This window comes from Pinus tabuliformis, chromosome X (assembly GCF_031772625.1).
Source record: "Pinus tabuliformis cultivar Carrire ecotype Pingquan chromosome X, CPIR1, whole genome shotgun sequence".
Classification (NCBI taxonomy): domain Eukaryota; kingdom Viridiplantae; phylum Streptophyta; class Pinopsida; order Pinales; family Pinaceae; genus Pinus; species Pinus tabuliformis.
Genome location: NC_142308.1, coordinates 1,568,463,879 through 1,568,484,368, shown reverse-complemented (window position 1 = coordinate 1,568,484,368; position 20,490 = coordinate 1,568,463,879).

Sequence of the window (20,490 nt, the reverse complement as noted above, 5' to 3'; positions counted from 1 at the left end):
GTTTGAATAGTAGGCTGGACAATTTGCTGGGTAGAGCCAGAAACCAAAGGTTGTCCAGATTTAAATGACAACTGCACATTAGGTTGCAAATCTGTTGAGATTGTGATGGATCCCACACCATGTTCATTTCGGGGTATGGACCCATAGAAGGCTGAGCATATTGAGGACCATAACTAGGTTGAGGGCAGGGTTGATAATTCAAAGGTACATTTCCAGCTCCTTGGACAAATGATTGACCTGAAGGTGGTTGGAATCCTTCAGTTGGGTATTGACCTTGAGGTTGATAATCTTGAGGCACATACTGAAACTGGGGTTGACCTTGAGGTATATATTGATACTGTGGTTGACCTTGAGGTATATATTGACTCTGGGGTTGACCTTGACGAATGTTCTATCCCGAAGTAATGCACTATCCTTGAGGTTTCCCCCCAGGCGGTAATTGAGTACCTTAAGGTTTCCCCCCAGGCGGTAATTGAGTACCTTGAGGTTGCCCCCTAGGCGGTAACTTACTACCTTGAGGTTGCGGACTTGGAATAGTACCAGACATCATAATAATTTCTTCTACACTCAACATTTTAGTTCCATTATGACTAGATGATAGCCCATGTTTAATGGGTTGAGGAGATGCTCCTGAAAAAGTACCAGTGAGTGACTGATACCCAGAAGGAACAGAAGGACCACCATACAAAAATGTTTCCGGTGATTAGGAATACATGGATGACTGTCTCGACATATTCAAATGAGGATAATAGCCTCTAGGTGTTGGATGAAAAGGAACTCGAGGTGGTTAAAACCTGAGACCCAAATTTTCTAAAAAGTTGGTCAATGAAAGATACCAAGCATCCCTCCTAGGTGGACTGTATAAAATTGATTCACGCTCCCTAAGTTCTAAAGTTGGTTGATTTTCAGGGAGACTAATATCTTCTTCTGGACTAACAAGTTCTTCAGTAGTAATAAGTCTAGAAGGAAGATTTTGGGTAATGATCCTTCCTACCCTAGGTGAACTAGGACCACTAGAAGATGGAGAAGCAAATCCTGAAGATGGAGTAGCAGCAGGTTCAGTTTCAGGCTCAGAAATTTCAAGTTCTTCAGCTAATTCACTAGTAGAAGAAACACTACCAGTAACTTTAGAAAATGAAATTGGTTAGGAAATATACTCTGTTGCTTGAACTTGATAATCATGATGAACAACTAAAGAAAATTCTCTTTCTTCTGGTGACCCAACTCTACTGTCACTAGGAGTTACAAGAACTCGTAGCCCTTCAAGCTGGCTATACTCGGGAGGTTGCCCCCAAAGTCTGCGGGATTGTCTCAATAATTCAGCCACGATTAAATATTTTAATTACTTCACACGAAAACCAAGAAAAATCTCAATAAAACCACCTAATGTCTCTAAAGAACCAAACAATTTGAATCACACGCCTAAAAATATAGGAGTTCAAACCAAACACAAACAGTAACTTTTTGTACCGAAAACACTAGTTGGTGATGAAATCCAACGTCGCAGAATTCAATACAGAAAGGGCAGTTGGATCAGTTACCCCGACAACCTGCTTAATGGAACAGACTGGCACAAGTTTCTTCACTAAACCGTCTTGAGTGAAGAGAACCCCCCAGAGATTCCAAGTGAGTCTAGTCAACATCTGCTCTAGGTACAGTGGGATCCTCCCTCCATCATCACCTTAGGAAAGAATCCTATAGATTATGGTCACTATGGTTACCAACAGAAACAAATATACCTGGGGGAAAAGTCTGTGATCCCATACATACGTAGGGCAGAGTAACAAAGCTCAATCCCCTTGAAGGCTCCTTGACATAATCAAAGGTTTACCAACAAGTGACCCTAGGCTCCTTGACAATGGTCAATCCAAGGTTTACCATTTTTAATACGTGTATATATTCTATCATTCCCAATGAGGAAGGATTGATTACCCCACTGGTTCAGATATGATCTCGTGCTTGACTCATTTAAGAGGAGCTTCCTAGAGCATAGATGTAACAATTGGAATTTATCTCCTACCGCAAGATATAGCTACTTGTTTGTTTTAACTATCTTGGAGAGTTAATTACTCCCTACTCCAAGATACTAGCCTAAGCTATGTTGGTGATAAAGAGCCCTAGAAATAAAAAGATTGCTAGATAAATTTTACTTTAAGTGTTATTTTTATGGTTGTTTCTTAACTCAAAAGGTGTGGAGATGAAACTTTATGGTGTGAAGACTTGACTCCGAAACACTAAAAATGCACCTAAGATGATAAACAATTCTTTTTTTAATGAATTTCTAGCTAAAGAAAGAGTTGAGAATGCAATTGCTGGAAAAACAAATCGTTCCTTAACATATAAATTAAAATAAAAACATTTTGTCTTTTCCACAAAATTCAAAATGAGACTACCAATTATGCTCATGAAAAAATCCTTTTGCTTTTTCGACATTCAAAAAATACAAAAACAAATTCTTTCAAAAGAGATCCTAAAATTTCTAGAAAACACTCAAAACTATCAAAAATCTAATCTTGAGATCTACAAATTCTAAAAACCTAATTGAAGAAAAATCTTAAAGAATTTGTTTTTGAGGACGTTTTACTTAGTTATTCAGCAAACTAAGGACTAATTCGTTCAGAATAACAAATTAATCAAAAAACTCCCAACTATGTTTTCTTTTTTTAAAATGAAATTCAAAACTTTCAAACAAGTTCTTTCAAGCATTGCAAAGAGAAAACAAGATCTATTCATCACCAAAGGTAGATTTCACAAATCGGTCAGACTCATCAAGAAGACCAAAAAGACCAGGGTAATCTGAGGTTTCTTAGGCTTCTAATCTCTGAGTTACTACAAAGACCAACCGAAAATCAAACCAGGCATGCAAAACTTCTAGAAAATCACCTAAAACCAAAATGCCAATCGAGCTCACCTACAAGAAGTTTCTAACAAGACACATGCAGATCTAGGCTGAGGCTAAAAAACATTAAAAAATCCTAAGTTTAACTGGATGAAAAGATTTTAGGTTTTTCAAAAATTTGGCAGGGTCAGTTTAACCAGATGCGGTACCGCTCTGTGTAGTAAAGTAACAGTGCAGGGATGTCCGCACTGTGTTACAAACAGAATGTGCGGTCCTCTTTCAAAAGTGTGAAAAACAAAAACAATTCAAAATCTAAAAAACTGCCCAATACAACACACATCAAGCAAAATCCAGAAACAGAGAAAAAGTTTCTCAAGTCAAAGTAAAAGTAAAGGCAGAAAACCAAAATTCAAGTCCCCAGTGGAGTTGCCATTTTGTCAGCCAGATAAATCGTTCTTACGGACAAGACCGATCTCCCTAGTATCAACTGATATCTAGTAACAAGCAGAACAAGCAAATCTACCTTTCTCTAAATATTACGATTTATAAATAAAACCACGAGTTGTTTTAGACCCTACCTTAAGTTCAATGCTGGTTTGTGGCAGCCATGCTTCGACCGTCCGAATGATTTCCTTTTTAAGAACCTGCCAACACAAACAAGCACACATCAAATAACACCTGCATAGCCAATATAATAAATCATATTCATCATGGTGATCAAGGAATCCATGAAATAAACTATAAGAGACAGCTTATTGAGAAAAATAAACTTGATTGTATTAATTTCAAACAAAGAACTTTACAACCTTGGTGCCTTGATGTTGTACAAGCTCCTCCTAGGGTCCAAGCAAGAATCTCCTCTACTTTGACAAGCTTCACACTGTTCCCAATGAGATAAAAAGGTATGTAATCTCTCCTCTCAAGCTCAATTAGGAAGTCTAAATTCCAACAACATTTACCTTAAAAAATATTAAGCTTTCAACCTCCTTAGTAACCAGCCCAATGCCTCATTTTATAGTGCAGAGGGAGGAAGTTATAGGTCCACCTATGAAGGGATAGAGTCCTCCTTTAAAGCGATAAGCTCCTCACATCAAGGGGTTAGCTCCTTTAGTTATGTGATGCATGAACCTCAAAGGAGCGAACTTGCCACCTCAAAATTCCCTCTAGAACCTTCCAGAAATAACCCAAAGTGAATTTTTAAGAATGTACTTGCGCCTTTTTGACTTTTACAGGGGTTCGCACCCATTACACAGAAATAGAGTGGGCAGGTCTACAGGGGACATGACCAGTAGGTGCGGGACCACAGGTAATGCTAAGAGAAAGTACGGAACCAGAGTTTTAGAGATTTTCAAGGACTTTCTCTCATTTTCAAAGGCTTGACATGTAGAGCTAAGGTTTAAGACTTGCATAGGAGGAAAGTATGAGTGGTGATAGACTAACACTGACTGCAGAATCTCATGGTGACAATATTTTGTGTAACAACTGAGTGTCTCTCTCTCAGTTCCTCCAGAGAGGTGAGGAGCCTTATTTTGTCTTATAGAAGTTGAGGACCATAGACATTTGTGATCAATTAACAATCCTTGTCCCCCAATGGTTGTATTACCATTGAAAGGTGGTTTCTGGTTACCGCAGCACGCATGATCTCAAATTTCTGAGGATTTCGTAGGGTGAGAATTCCCCCCACTGTGTTATTTTCTTTGACTTCAACGTACTCATAGTTGTTGAGCCATTTGCTATGTATTTCTCTAATCCTGTCTACTGAGAATTTTGTTTCTTGAATAAACATCATGTCCTATTTTTCTTCTTTTATTTTCTTACTGAGATTTCTTTGTTTTCTTTTACTACCAAGCCCCCTAATGTTCCATGTTGTGAGCTTCATAATGATGTGTTACTGAAAGAGTAACTATTGATATCTTTCATCTTACCTAAATTAATCATGAGTTTCCCACATTCTGACAGGAGGTCATTCTGTCTCCTTCTTCCTCTTTTCTTGCCCGGGTTTTTGGTGGAGTGTCTTGATGTAATCTCCATTGGTTTGACTCCTTTATTCTCCTAGCTTTCATAGTTCCTTTTGACACCTGCAACCTTTGTTTGAGACCTTTGGAGGAATAGCTGTTGTACTCTATCAAACTCTTCTTGAGGTTGAGAGTCAATCCCTTTGTTAGTTCCTTGTTCTAGAAACGTTTCTAGTTCAAGGTTCTCCCTTTTAAGAATCTCCTGTAGGTCTTTGTCGTTCGTTCCTCCTTTGCTTGGGATCATCTCCTGGTCCCTTCCAACTCCCATAGTGCTTGATGGTTCCCCCTTTAGTTCACTTTTTACCTGTATGATATCCATGTTATCCTCTTTTTCTTTCCCTGTCTGAATGTCCTCTGATTCCTTATTCTTTCCATTATCTGCCCCTTCTTCTTCTAAAATCTCAAAGCTATTGTTGTTATAGACATTTTTGTGCCTTACAGCATGAAGCATGAAATGTCAATAATCTGAGGGATCCAAAGTCCCTAAACATGTTGTTCCTACCCCTAGAGGAACAAGGTCAGCAAACCACAGCACTGAAAATCAGTTCTCCACCTGAAAACCCTCAAAAACAAGCTATTTCTGGATCATGTCAGCTGCTCCACTGAGCATCTGCGCTGAATGTCAACTGCTCCACTCTGTACCTGCGCTGAATGTCAAAAGCAATGAAGGCTACCTGCACTGGGCGAGATTGGCCAAGTGGCACAGTCATTCTGCAAGGTGTCAAATGCCCAGGAAGCTTCCAAAATGACACTTGGATCAGGGAATTTGCCTTGTGATGAGTAAGAGGATCTAGATCTCCAAGTGGAAGCAAGAAACTCCAAGTGGACTCAAGAACTGAAGTATAACTGAAGTGGGAGAGGACACTAGTCAGCTTCATGCCAGCCTCAAGCTGACTCATCCTTTCTCCAAAACTCCTATATATAGAGCTCTCTCATGAGGTCTAGGGAGGCTGGAATCTTGTGAATGTAAGGAAGTGCTATTGGTTTGTGCATAGAACTATTGGGTGATTGCTTTGAAGGAGGTGAAGAGGAGATTTCTTTCTGCTGGGAGGTGTTGCTGGATTGGGCCTCTTATGGTTGTAACACTCTCAGAACTTTACTTCTTCCATTAATAAAGTATTTGAGGTTCTTCTATATGCATGTGTCTCTGTGGCGTATTGATGCTTGTATATTTGATTTATTCTAATCCTTGAATCAATTATGGATGTATGCTTCTTGTAGTTTCCCTTTCTTGTGCTTTTACAGGATCTTTGTGTAGCTGGGCCAGTGAAAGAGCAAGGTGTTGGGAGCAAGCAACAAAGAGGGAAGATTGGATCAACCATTAGTGGAAGACAACGGTTAGTGGATCCCTTTCTCCTCTCTCTTACATCTCATAAAGAAGTAATCTTGAATAGCTTTGTATTCAGTTGTTGCTGAGGTACTATCACCCTTAGAGTGGGATAGGGTCATTCCGTATTGGATACTTTTCCCAACAACAAATTGGTGACTCTACTGGGGATCGTATCTTGTTGGTTGTTTGTGTTTTTGCTATTCATTTCATAAACAAAGGGAGTACCGAATCGAACTGTATTTGGATCCTTCAAATACAAAGTAGAGGGCAGTTACTCTAGCTCAGTTTCTGGGCAAGTTTATGATTTGAAGAGCTGATCCACAAGGACTCTAATAAGCTCTTAGTGATAGCTTTTCATCCTCCTTGTCATCCCTTAGTGTGTCCTTGACTGATAGCTTCTGATTTGAGAAAAAACTGTGAATTTTTGAGCAATCTGTGACCCGGAAACCAAGAGAAACGAAAGTTTCGTTCTTCAGTGCAGGGTGTACAAAGGTTGTCTGCATTTCAGCGCAGTTCCCGAAGGGGCTACCTGCGCTGAAGGTCAAACAGACAGTGTCCCACCTGCGCTGGACCAGTCTTGCTTTGTGCTACTGGGGTTTCCTGTTGTTTCTTGCCCTGTTTTCACTCTTGTTTTTGCTGTTTGTTACCAGTCAGTGGGCCTATCTGAAACCAACTTTCCTTGTCACGATTCCGCCTCGGTTGTATAAAGAAACTGTGTTTGTTCTTTGTGTATTTCTTGTGCATTTACAATTTCCCATAACGAAAGTGAACTGGTCTTGCTGTGGCCTCTTAGATCTAGACCTGTGATAAAGTGTCATTTTGATCTTAAGAGTTAGTTTGTTTGCTGTTCATAGCTGATTGAGCTTTTTCTTTCGTCATTTGGTTTGAGTTTATATATTTCTAGTGTCAAAACAAGTAAATCTTAAGGTGTCTTTTGATTTTGGACAAGCTTGTTTGCTTTCACTTGAAATTGAATTCAAAATTATACAACATCTTTCTTTTGCATTACGCCAACATTAAGAAAGAGAAAAGAAATACTTGCATTTTTGCATTTTGCATATAAGTTTGTATGTTGATTTAGGGAAAAAGTGCATTAGCGAGTGCTCTTTGATCTGTGTGAAAAGATTTTGTCTCTCTTTTCCCTCAGTAGTTAAGATTTTCAAAAGTCGAAAAAGATTGAAAAAGCTTGCTTCTCATCTTAGACTGCATTTAGGAATTTGTATCAATACATCTCGTGGTGAACCTTGAAAGGCAAACTTTAAAAAGATCAACTTAAAATATATTGAATGAACCTAACAACGCTTTGAAACATAACGCAAACATCTAGAGGTCTAAGCTAGAGACGTGTTCCGGCGTCGTTAAACGTAGTGACTGTCGATCTCGACGAAGGTGGGTGATTCCTCCTGAGAGTCGGTGGCACTAATACGGACTTGTGCTCCCACGTACCGTCGCGTATATATTGGGAGACCCCTATAGGAATAAAGCCTTTATCCAATAGGAAACCGTGTCGGCCACCCTACTGATCGCAATGCAGTGAACACAACATTCACGAAGATCGACCACTCGTACCGTAAAACGTATTCTGTGGTTTTGCGAAAGGTTTGGCACACCCTCTGCCTAGATCTCCAGAGAAGTTTCTTTTGGCCTTTTTCAAACTCTATAACTGAAAAAGTCCAACCGAGCATTTGTCACTTCGGGCTCGTTAATACATCGAAGGAGACTAGAGTCATCTTTAGCTTTTTCTCGACTCTTAAAAAGTGAAAAAGCAAGTTGTGTCTAAAAGCGTCTAATAAAATTCATTCATTTCGGAAACACAAATTTCCCCTTTTTAATATTTTAGTTGATCGAGTAATCCGCAATCGTGGAAGAAAGTCAATTGAAACCCCGTCGTTCACGGAGGCTTACGAGTCAACCGTCTTTGTCCCCGGAATTGAAAACAGTACGGGCAAAGCGAACTCGTTTAACCGGTTCAAAATCCCCTTCGAAAGTTAGAACAAGTGTTCCGACTGCATCTGAGGTTCCGGTTACTCCTTACATTTCTGGAAACCCTGCCTCTATAGAAGAAGTTCAACAACCACAGAAGGACAGTAATACTGGTCCTAGTCTGGGGGCAAATACTTGTGTAATTGAACCAGTTCCATCTGTAACCGGTCCAGAAAGTTTTGTTCCCCAAACGACTGTCGTTGTCGAAGCAACCACTTCTTCGGCACCAGAAATATTTTACGGACCTGACGGTCTTCCTCTTCCACCGGGTTTGATTGCGATAGAGGAAATTGCAGAGGAACCGCAAGCAAGTACTCCAACTCATTTTGGGGTCGCGGTCACTCTATTTCCTTCATCAGAAGTTAATCCACCACAAGTGGAAGTCCCTGTAGAATCACTAGGCAATCTATTGGATAGACTTAAAATGTCTGAACAACCGTCATCGTCTAGGACTGTGTCAAATGACACAGCGACAGCAGAAGCCCCTGCCGTCACTCCAACGATGTTTGCCGGTGTACCAGCTGTCCCAACTAGCTCTCAACAGCTAGAAGGAGTCCACCAAGGGACTATTTCGACAGTATGGTCTGTTCCAGTTTGTTCATCCGGAGTAATACCCGGTAATTCTTATGTTGAAACTCGACAGATTGATCCTCATGAAGGTCAATTTGGGCCATCTAGTCCTCAAGGACTAACAATCCCTCTGAGTTCTGGATTGCTACCATATGGGGGGCAGTATGCCCTTTCATTACCTCCTCCGGGAGGATATCCATATGGAAGTTCTCAACAGTATTCAGGTTATACTGGAATTGCATCAAGTAGTTGGGTACCTATGCTACCTCAACAACCAAGGATTGTATATTCTATGCAACAGTGTGTACCTGTGACGAACATCCCAACCACACCGGCTATTGTAACCGTGTCGCAAATTCAAGTGATGCCTGTTACATGTCAACCTCAGATTTCTCAGGTTGTAATGCAACAGTTGCTTGACCATGGGTCACAACCACAATCGCCAACTGGTGGGACGACACAAGTACAAACGGGTACAATTACCCCACACCTTGGTCCAATGGTTGGCATGGCGCAACAGAACATGGCGTCACAACCATGGCTTGTACAATACCAACAACCACAATTCCAGCAAGTGTACCAAGGTTCTGAGCAGTAGATCTTTGCTAACAGTGGACAACCGTATATCCAAAACGGTCAAAACCAACCACTTTACAGTGGTCAAGTCCACCAACCGTATCAGTTATACCAACAACAATTACATTATGCTGGTGTGCAAAGACCCATTGCTCAAGCGATTCCATCATACCCTGGTTACACTTCGCCTAACCTGAATCAACAATTACCATTCGTGGCAACTTTAGAGTTACCCGATTTACACCGGTTGACGAAAGATCTGATTGCTTATGCCCCTTGGTGGCCAGCGATTCCTCATAAACTTCCGTCTGACATTTCTAAATTCAATGGAAATCCAGGTGAAGACCCATCGAATCACATGATGACTTTTCATCTGTGGTGTTCGTCGAACACCCTTAATGACGATTCGATAAGACTTCGCCTTTTTCAGAGGACATTGACAGGTCCAATGGCTAAATGGTATATTGAATTGCCAAGAGCCTCTTTCGACAACTTTAGTTCCCTAGCCACGACTTTCTTAACCCACTTTCAATTACCGATAAGGTATGAAATGGGAATAGAAATATTAACCAACTTCAAACAGACAACTGCTACCCATATATCTGATCATATACATGAGTGGCCTCGTCGTCGTAGGATGGTGAAAACATATGTTCCCGATCAGCTATTAGCTGAATGGTTTATAAAGTCGTTACTTCCGGCTATTACGGAAGATGTGGCAAAGGGGGGAGTCGTAACAGAGGAGCAAGTGATTGCTCGTGCACAATATTTGGACTTAGTTTATACTCAGTCCGGCACACTCTATGACAAAATACCTGACGCCCCTAGACCAGAGTTTTCAATTCCTCCCCCTCCTAAATCAAATAGTGACTCTCATGCCGGTGATGGCGTGATTGGCACAGCAAACGCGAAATCGATAAAGGCTTCGTCAAAGAAAGCCCGTAAGAATTTGGATCAAAATGAAAAAGAAGAAATTCTTGCTTCGGAAGTAAATGCCGTATCCGAAGATAAAGGCAAAGAAACCAATCAACCAGGAAGCAAGAAAAATCAAAACAAAGGGAAGAAGAAGAAACAGGGTGAGTCATCCCCTGGAAAAAATTCTTCAAACCCTCCTGGAAAAGGGAAACCAAACAGTCCATGTATGATATGTGACGAAGATCACTGGACAAGGGATTGTCCTTACAAAGCTGACCTTAAAAGGTTCTTTAAAAGTTCCCTAACCTCAGCTGTGTTGACTGATCCGTTTCCCAACCCAGGTCAAAATCTGGTTGATAGTGGAAATGCTTCCCCGTCGCAAGTCCTTATGTTGTCGGTTTCGAAACAGCAGAATGATGCTTTGATTTCGACAAGGAACAAAGATTATGGTAATCCTCAGCTGTCGAACGAAAAAGGTAAAGATCAACCAAGTAGTTCGACAACAACTTCGACAGAAGTTGTAACACCCACCATCCCTGAATTAACAATAAAACCGCCAAAGGGTGTAGTACACAAGTCGACATTTAATCCTCGCGCCAGAGCGGCGCAGCATTATAACATAGTGGAAGATTTGGCCCAATCGCCATCTGCTATGTCGACCCTTGAAGTGCTACAAAATTGTCTGACCCAAAGGCAGGCATTGTTATCGGCAATCGGTGGGGTTGATCCTAAGGATTCCAATCTTGTATCCTTTGATCACAAGGGATATGATCCTCAGTTACCAGCTCAGCTAGCTTTCCTTATTCAAGTGAAAGCACTCAACAAAACTGTTCACAGAACAATAATTGATGAGGGAGCCTCGACATGTATTATGTCAATGAGTTGCTGGAAAACTTTAGGATCTCCAACCTTGTCGCGCTCTTCGACGACATTAAAAGCTTTCGACGGAAGGACTTATACCCCTTACGGTATCGTTAATAACTTGAAAGTTGAACTAGGAGGAAAAACAATAGAAATTGATGTGGAAGTCATTGATGGAAATCTTGACTATAACATCCTACTGGGTAGACCATGGATTTATCCCATGGCAGCTGTCGTATCGACTTATTTTAGGAAGATCGCATTCCCATTTGAAGGAGGGATTACGATCGTCGACCAACAGAATTTCCTCCCTAATGGTTCACAAGTTACAGGAAGCATTCCCATGATCCATGAAAGCAACAATTCAATTCAAGATATCGGAGTAGGATTATTGAAAGACCCCACATTGATGGGAACTTTCACGCTACCACCTCCTATTTATACAGGAAATGTACCGTTTGTAGCAACCTGCAACATGATATCTTCAGCGAAGATCAACATGGATCATTCAATGGTTTTGCCACCAAGCCCTTTAGAAATATTGTAGCAATCAATGTTTCAAGCATGGGAGGCGAGCCCAAATCAACGCTCGTCAAGCGTTTGGGTAGATAGGTCTAGAGAATATGGAACCCCATTAGATCCTTGGTCGAAAGTACATGGGACAGATGAAGGAATCTTGCAATCAATGATGATTGATGGGGCACCATGGGATGATCACCACCATCATTCCCTTCTTCCGGAATATGAAGAAGATACTCAAGGCGACCTTTATCACCCTTCAGTAGTTGAATTCCTAACAAATACTGTAAATACGGTGGATTCCGAGCGAAACCTATCCAATATTGAAGAGACTATAGCCATAAATATCTCGACTAAAACAGATGTTGTAGAGAATATTCACGTCGGTAAAGGTTGTTCCCCCTCAGAACTGGAAATATATAACGCTCTTTTTCGCGAATTTAGAGATGTCTTTGCCTGGTCATATGATGAAATGGCAGGCATTGACTCGAGTATCGTTGAACATGAAATTAAAATGTATCCTGATGTCACACCAGTAAGGCAACGACTTCGGCAAGTGCACCCGAAGAAAGCCGCTGCCATTAAGGCGGAAGTTGAAAAACTCCTCCATGCTGGATTCATCTACCCGGTTCCTCTAACCGATTAGGTATCGAATATTGTCCCTGTCATGAAAAAACAAGGGACGATTAGAGTGTGTGTCGATTATAGGGATGTAAACCAAGCTTGTCCTAAGGACAACTACCCTACACCCTTCATCGACCAGATAATTGATGAATGTGCCGGATGTGAAATCTTTTCATTTATGGATGGATTTTCCGGGTATAATCAAATAAATATCCGCCCACAGGACCAGTCAAAGACCGCATTTATTTGTCCGTGGGGCACATTCGCTTATCGAAAATTACCCTTTGGTTTAAAGAACGCAAGGGCGACGTTTCAGAGGGCAATGAATTATGCCTTCCATGACATCAAGAACATCGTTCAACCTTATCTCGATGATCTTCCGGCTCATTCGCGAAAGCGGACTGATCATCCGCAACATTTAAGAGCGATATTTCTATGTTGCCGACACTACAAGATAAGACTCAATCCGCACAAATGTGTGTTTTCCGTCGGTTCTGGTCGTTTACTTGGCTTTGTAGTCTCTAAGGATGGGATTCGTCTCGACCCCTGTAAGGTTCAGGCAATCATAAATTTGCCTCCACCTTCAAATTTGCTTCAGATTCAGAAACTCCAAGGGAAAGCGAACTTTCTGAGGAGGTTCATTCCGAATTACGCAGAACTTGCTAAGGGTTATACTCGTCTTTTGAAAAAGGATGTACCTTTTGTCTGGGACAAGGTCGCGCAAGCTTCCTTTGATGCTCTGAAAGATTGTCTAGTAAAAGCATCATTAATGTACGCCCCGGACTATCAAAGAGATTTTAACCTGTATCTGGCTGCAGCAGATACGACCATTGCAATGGTTTTAGTTCAGGAAGTCGATGGAATTGAACATCCTATCTATTATTTAAGTAAAAACTTAAATGATACAGAAAGTAAATATTCCTATGTAGAAAAACTAGCGCTTACAGCGGTTCAAGCGATTCAAAGGTTTTGACATTATGTCCTCTTTCGGAAAACTACCATCTTGTCAGATTGCAACCCCATGACTTATATACTGTCGCGACAGTTGTTGGGGGGAAAATATTCAAAATGGATAGCGATCCTTCAAGAGTTTGATTTGGAATTTGTAAAATCCAAATCAAAGAAGGCCCTAGTTTTCGCAGAATTATTGTGCGATCTCCCATCATCGTCCAACGATGAAACATCGGAAGAGTCAATCGTGGACGAAAGTTTGTTTCTGATATCTGTAAGCGATGAGTGGTATGGAGATATCATAGTTTATCTCCAAATCCAAAAGTTCAGGCCTAACACCTCTCGCTCTGAACAAAAACGTATACGATACCAAGTAAAAGACTACATGATCGTCGGTGATACACTTTACCGTCGTGATGTCGATACAGTTCTGAGGAGGTGCCTTACCCATGAGGAGGCCGAAAAAGCCCTGAATGATTGTCATTCAGGCGCGTGTGGGGAGCATCAGTCTGGATATGCAACAGCACAAAGAATCTTACGAGCAGGATACTTCTGGCCAACCATGTTCAAAGATTGCATAACCGCAGTTAGAAGTTGCCATGCTTGCCAAATCTTTGATAGCAAAACCAGACGACCACCCGCACCTTTACAGCCGATAGTTGCTGTTGGGCCCTTCGCCAAGTGGGGCATCGATTTCATGCAATGTAACCCCACCTCGACCGGGGGGCATGGGTATATTATAGTCGCTGTTGACTATTTTACCAAATGGGCCGAGGCGATGCCTACATTGGATAACACTGGTGAAACAACTGCCCTTTTCTTTTTCAATCATGTAGTCGCCAGGTTCGGCGTACCACAAGCTATAGTTACAGATCATGGGTCGCATTTTCGCAATCACATGATGGTCAAATTATCTGCCAAGCTAGGGCTATCTCACGACAGCTCTACCCCATATTATCCGCAAGCCAACGGACAAGTTGAGGCAATCAACAAAGTCCTGAAGCGTATGTTGCAAAGGATGATTGGGGTTCATAAAAGAAGGTGGCACCTAATCCTGTACTCAGCCTTGTGGGCTTACCGAACGTCGGTAAAGAACGCAACCAGGTTCACACCTTTTCAACTGGTGTATGGCCTGGAAGCAGTCTTACCAATCCAGTGCGAAATTTCGTCGCTTAAACTCGCAATCGATCTTCTCCCCGGAACCTCAGAAGAAGAGGCTCGTTTCTTGGAATTAATCCAGTTGGATGAAACCCGTCGTGACGCCGCTTTGGCTAACGAAGCTCATAAGAAACGAGTCAAGGCTCAGTTCGACAAAAACGTCAAACCCCATGTCTTCTCAGAAGGTGATTTGGTCCTGCTTTATGACCAAGAATCCGATAAATTAGGAGCAGGAAAATTCAAGTCCTTATGGATGGGCCCCTATATTGTTAAAAGGGTGTTAGCAAAAGGAGCCTACGAGTTAATGGATTACGATGGAATTCCACTGGCGCAGCCCCGCAACGGGTTGTACCTCAAGCATTACTATGCTTAAATAGTAACCTGCATGCTTTTGTTGTATTTTGTTTTCGCTAAAGTGTTTGTTCTGGTCGAGTGATCCACCTCTTTCCATTGCAGATGTCGAACCTTCTGGAGACATGTGTTGGATATGCCGACGGAGCGAGTCGTAGTTCGCGGAACCTGTCCTCTGCAGCCTGGGCCATTTTTGATCCAAGCGGCGAGTTAGTAAGTTTCAGAGGGGTATGTATTGGGCAATCAACGAATAACATCGCTGAGTATAGCGCGTTGATAGAACTACTCTCTGATGCCATCACACGTGGCATACGCCGACTAATTGTCAGGCTAGACTCACAGCTCGTAATACTACAGCTCAATGGTATATATTATGTTCGCAATCTAGCTATTTATCGCATGTTCCTAACGGTTAAGATCTTGGAAAGACGATTTGATTCAATTCAATATCAACATATTTCAAGAAACTTAAACACATTAACTGACTCATTAGCAAACTATGTGTTAGATAGACATTTGCAACATTTATAAAAAGGACACACCATTAAAGATTGTACATATGGATCACATAAATCAACCAGAATAAAACCCGAAAATCAAAATAAGTATAAGCTGTTTGTATAAGTTCATACATAATGTTCTGTAACTAAGACAAAACTGGTCATATGACCTAAGAACTCAAAAAGATGCTAGGGGGCACCCTAGCCTAGTGGTGCTCATGATAGTACGTCACGGCCTGTGCAATCATGCGCAAGATACAAGTCCATCGTCTAGGCACACCAATGGTATGCCGCTGCATCTGTAAAGGTAACTCGTCAATCTGTACATCCGGAAGGCCACGAGTAAGGCTCTCAACCTGCTCCTGCACAGCTGTAAGGGTCTCAGTGTCGTCAAGATCGCGAATAACAACTCTCCTAGCGGGCTCCCCTGCCGGGGCAGCAGCTGGCGATCTCGGACGAACTGCTGGACGAACATGACCAATATCTGCATGCACCCAAGAGTACAATTAAAAGTCTTGATAGAATAAAGCACAGCAAAATTATGAGTAAGAACAATAAACAGTAATATGGTCAAGGAGTTTACCAATGGCTCCCCACTGCTCGCCATCCGGTAGCACCAAATCCGGATCACCTCGGAAATCCATACCCACAGATGGATACTCAGAAAACGCCATCTCCTGGCGCTCGAACCACCTAAAGAAGGCCTCAGTAAAAGTAATCTGAGGTTGACCTGCATGCCTAGACATGTGGTCAACCCACCTCTGCATGCATGGCTCGGTCGGAGAAGGCAAGTCAAGTATGATGTACTGAGGCTGCATCAGTGGGATTTTCTCCAAGGCGAAGGCACTCAGAATAGAACCAAATCCAAAGTTCTTCAGCTTCCCGTCCTTTACCTTGTTCAATTGACTTTTCATCTGAACAAGTACTGCATCACACCAATTGAATACTTTCGGTTGGAGGCACTCCAAGGCGTGCTGCATATAAGTCCAGTTGGCAACATGTAGAGCTGCGCTGCCGGCCATCCTACCAATAGTGAACAGAATGGACCTGAGAGCCTGATCATTAATCTCACGGATAACAATCTTGCCATCTCTGCTCGGCTGAGAACCTTCCCTGCAATACTGGCGGACATAATCTCTGGTGGAATCAGTCCCCCGGGCCGTACCTGATAAGGAAATGGGGGCACCTCGTCTTGACAATCCAGTCAAGAAGTACATGTCCTCTATGGTCAAAGGGATGGTCTTTCCCCTAATCTGGAACAGTTGGTTAACAGGATCCCAAGCGTCAAGCATGTACTGCAGTAAAGAAATATGTGCTCTCATGCTAGAGATACGGAAGAACTTCAGCAGGCCACAGTTCCGCAGCGCATTCACCGTGACCGGGTCATGGAGGGCAATCATGTCCTCCTCTTCATGTTCTCGTTCTCGCCATGTAAGGGACATTTTGTTCAAGGTTCACTGCAAAGCAAACAAGAGAAAGAGTGAATTCCTGATTTGATGAAAAACTGGCAAAAAAATCATCAAAAATGACCTTAAAACTCAATCTTTTTGAGCCCAGCGCAGGCAGAAGGTCCTATACCTGCGCTGAGGGTCAGACTGCCTTGAGGCAGATTGACCTTCAGCGCAGGTTTCGAATGGGGAACCTGCGCTGAACCTAGGGCGCCCTGGCAAAACCCCAGGGGCTCAGAAAGACCGGGAAACAGGCAAAAAACAGGAAAATGAAACCGTGAAAAGAAAGAGCTAGGGTTTAGCTCCTACCTGGTCCAGACGGTGCCGAAAATCGTCCGCAGAATCTCCCGGAATCAGCTGGTGAAAATCAAGGGGGAAGAGGCACCTCCAGAGCTCCAACAAACCAAATGCAAATGAAATGGTAAATGAGAGGTAAAAACACCTTTTAATGGCTTTTTACGTAGTACAAAGTGAAATATTAGGGTTATAATCTCATTTTCATGCAAATATTATTCATTTCTAACAAAGTTTGTTGCAGCAATTGAAAAAGCAGTACTATGTTTGAAAAGAGAAAAGCTAGTAATGGTAAAAAATCAAAATTTGACCATATAATCGAGCAGTTTTACCGCGGAATTTATGCTCGTTAAAAAATAGAAAAGCAAGAACCGAGCAGTTTTAACGCGGAATTCATGCTCGTTAAAAAATAAACATAAGCATCGAGCAGTGTTTTGGCGCATTCAAGCTCATTAAAAAATGAACCCATCTCGGTAAATAACCACTGTGATCGTAAATTTATTAGCCATAAAAGCCTTGGTCGTGTTTGCACCCGCCACCTCCATTTCATTTGGCCAATCGTTCACCTCCATATGATTGTTCACCCATTTTGAGGAACAGCTGCGAAGAGTGATTTCACTTAGCCATCCTTGTGACACTGCCGTGATTGGAAAATTCCAACCTGTACCTGGAATCTGCTGCTATCCCTGTTTATCACTCGTTCCTCAAAAGACGAGTCTTCTTTGAGCTCTTTTCATCTGACTCGTAAAATATTAAAAGTTTGCCGAGTTTTGGCCTTCCAGCTCGTTAAAGTGACCAGAAGAGCTATCCCTCCTCTAGATTTTAATCTTTTTGGACCTGAGGGATTATTGCACAAAAAGGTCGAGCGCTTGTTTTATTCGGCTCGTTAAAGTTATCGAAAACTCATCTCTTCTGTATTGTTTTATACTTTTTCGGACTTAAGGGATTAGATGACGAAAAAGGAATTTTGGAGTTGACTTTCTGTACCTTTTCAGACTCTCTAAAAATGAAAAGGTCCGAGTTTTCCTTGTCGTTAGACTCGTTAAAATGATTAAATAGCGACAAACTTGTCTTTAGACGAGAACAAGTTTCCCTATCGCTAGGCTCGTTAAAATATAGCGATGGGCTTGCCCGAAGGGCAGGTTATAGAACAAGCATATGTTATCCTCCTCAAGCTTGACAAAAATAAAGAGGTACTGGTCAGAAATGACTGGGGAAAAATTGGGAGAACCTCAAAGCTTTAATGGTAGCAAGTCGCTCTTGAACATGACACTTTGTCCTCCGTATCACTTCGGGTTGGGTTGTTTCATTCACCGGTCTCATCACCATGGTCCTCGCCAAACCATCCACATTTGGGGTAATGCTACCGATCCATCACACCAGTGTCGTTATATGTTCAAGAGATGTTGTTCAGAAAGAGTCAACTGTGTCCCATCCACTGCCATACATTATCCTTCATCCACTCATGATCGCCACCCTGAATCATATTTCACAGATTATTTTCACCTCCACTAAAATCATTAGCTCCGTTCTGTGTCACTGATGTGGGATTCATTAAGGCCCTCCTTTGACGGATCGCTTCTTGTCGACTTCAGCTCATTATCCAAGAAGTTGATCGAGGAACACCCCCCCCCCCCCCAGTACTTTGAAGCTTGCATGCCTCAATGGCAAGTTTCTCACTTCCGGCGATAGGTATACATCAATGACCTTCGACCAGAAGATTTTGCGTGGTGTTCGACACCAAGTCCTTTATTCACACCACGTGAATTGTACTGCAGTACCTTGAGGATCATTGTCATTATTGGTGATTCCTCTCGCGCTTGTTAACGGTTTACATTATTGACCAGTAATCAAGCGATGTCTTTCCATGTTCGACTTCAGCGCAATTATCACATCGATAGACTTGTACTTAGAGTGAAGATCGAACGAGTTTTGAAGACCCCGGATCTAGTTTCATCCATCCGGGCTGCGATATATATTCAAGAAAAATAAAGACATTTGATATGTACATCATTGCAGCAGATGATCATCCTACTCAAAGGATGATAATTTCAGCAGAGAATTATCAGTCTACCATCAGACGATTGTCTATTCTATGAACCAAAATGAATTTATAAAGCTGAGCATGGGAATGCCCGCCTCAGCTAGATCATGAAAGCAGAATGAAATATAATGTATTGTATTGTATTTTATTACAGGGCACCTCTCAGTGATTGAATGAACTTCGGATCCTCCTGATAAAGCATTTCACCCGATAAACGACCTCATACTTTAGGGGGCAACTGTTATAGACATTTTTGTGCCTTACAGCATGAAGCATGAAATGTCAATAATCTGAGGGATCCAAAGTCCCTAAACATGTTGTTCCTACCCCTAGAGGAACAAGGTCAGCAAACCACAGCACTGAAAATCAGTTCTCCACCTGAAAACACTCAAAAACAAGCTATTTCTGGATCATGTCAGCTGCTCCACTGAGCATCTGCGCTGAATGTCAACTGCTCCACTCTGTACCTGCGCTGAATGTCAAAAGCAATGAAGGCTACCTGCGCTGGGTGAGATTGGCCAAGTGGCACAGTCATTCTGCAAGGTGTCAAATGCCCAGGAAGCTTCCAAAATGACACTTGGATCAGGGAATTCGCCTTGTGATGAGTAAGAGGATCTAGATCTCCAAGTGGAAGCAAGAAACTCCATGTGGACTCAAGAACTGAAGTATAACTGAAGTGGGAGAGGACACTAGTCAGCTTCATGCCAGCCTCAAGCTGACTCATCCTTTCTCCAAAACTCCTATATATAGAACTCTCTCATGAGGTCTAGGGAGGCTGGAATCTTTTGAATGTAAGGAAGTGTTGTTGGTTTGTGCATAGAACTATTGGGTGATTGCTTTGAAGGAGGTGAAGAGGAGATTTCTTTCTGCTAGGAGGTGTTGCTGGATTGGGCCTCTTATGGTTGTAACACTCTCAGAACTTTACTTCTTCCATTAATAAAGTATTTGAGGTTCTTCTATATGCATGTGTCTCTATGGCGTATTGATGCTTGTATATTTGATTTATTCTAATCCTTGAATCAATTATGGATGTATGCTTCTTGTAGTTTCCCTTTCTTGTGCTTTTACAGGATCTTTATGTAGCTGGGCCAGTGAAAGAGCAAGGAGCTGGGAGCAAGCAGCAAAGAGGGAAGATTGGATCAACCATTAGCGGAAGACAACGGTTAGTGGATCCCTTTCTCCTCTCTCTTACATCTCATAAAGAAGTAATCTTGAATAGCTTTGTATTCAGTTGTTGCTGAGGTACTATCACCCTTAGAGTGGGATAGGGTCATTCCGTATTGGATACTTTTCCCAACAACAATTGTGACCTAGTAGCTTGTTCTCACTAGGTTTCTTTTGCTGCCTTTCCCCCCTGTCGGAAATAATACTGAGAGGGGGGTGAATCGGTATTATCAAATCAATTATTTTTCATTTCACAATCAGACTTGTATACACTACTTCAGTTATGGGAAACTACGTATATACGCTACTGTGTCTAAAGAAACCAACGTATATAAGTAAACTTATGAT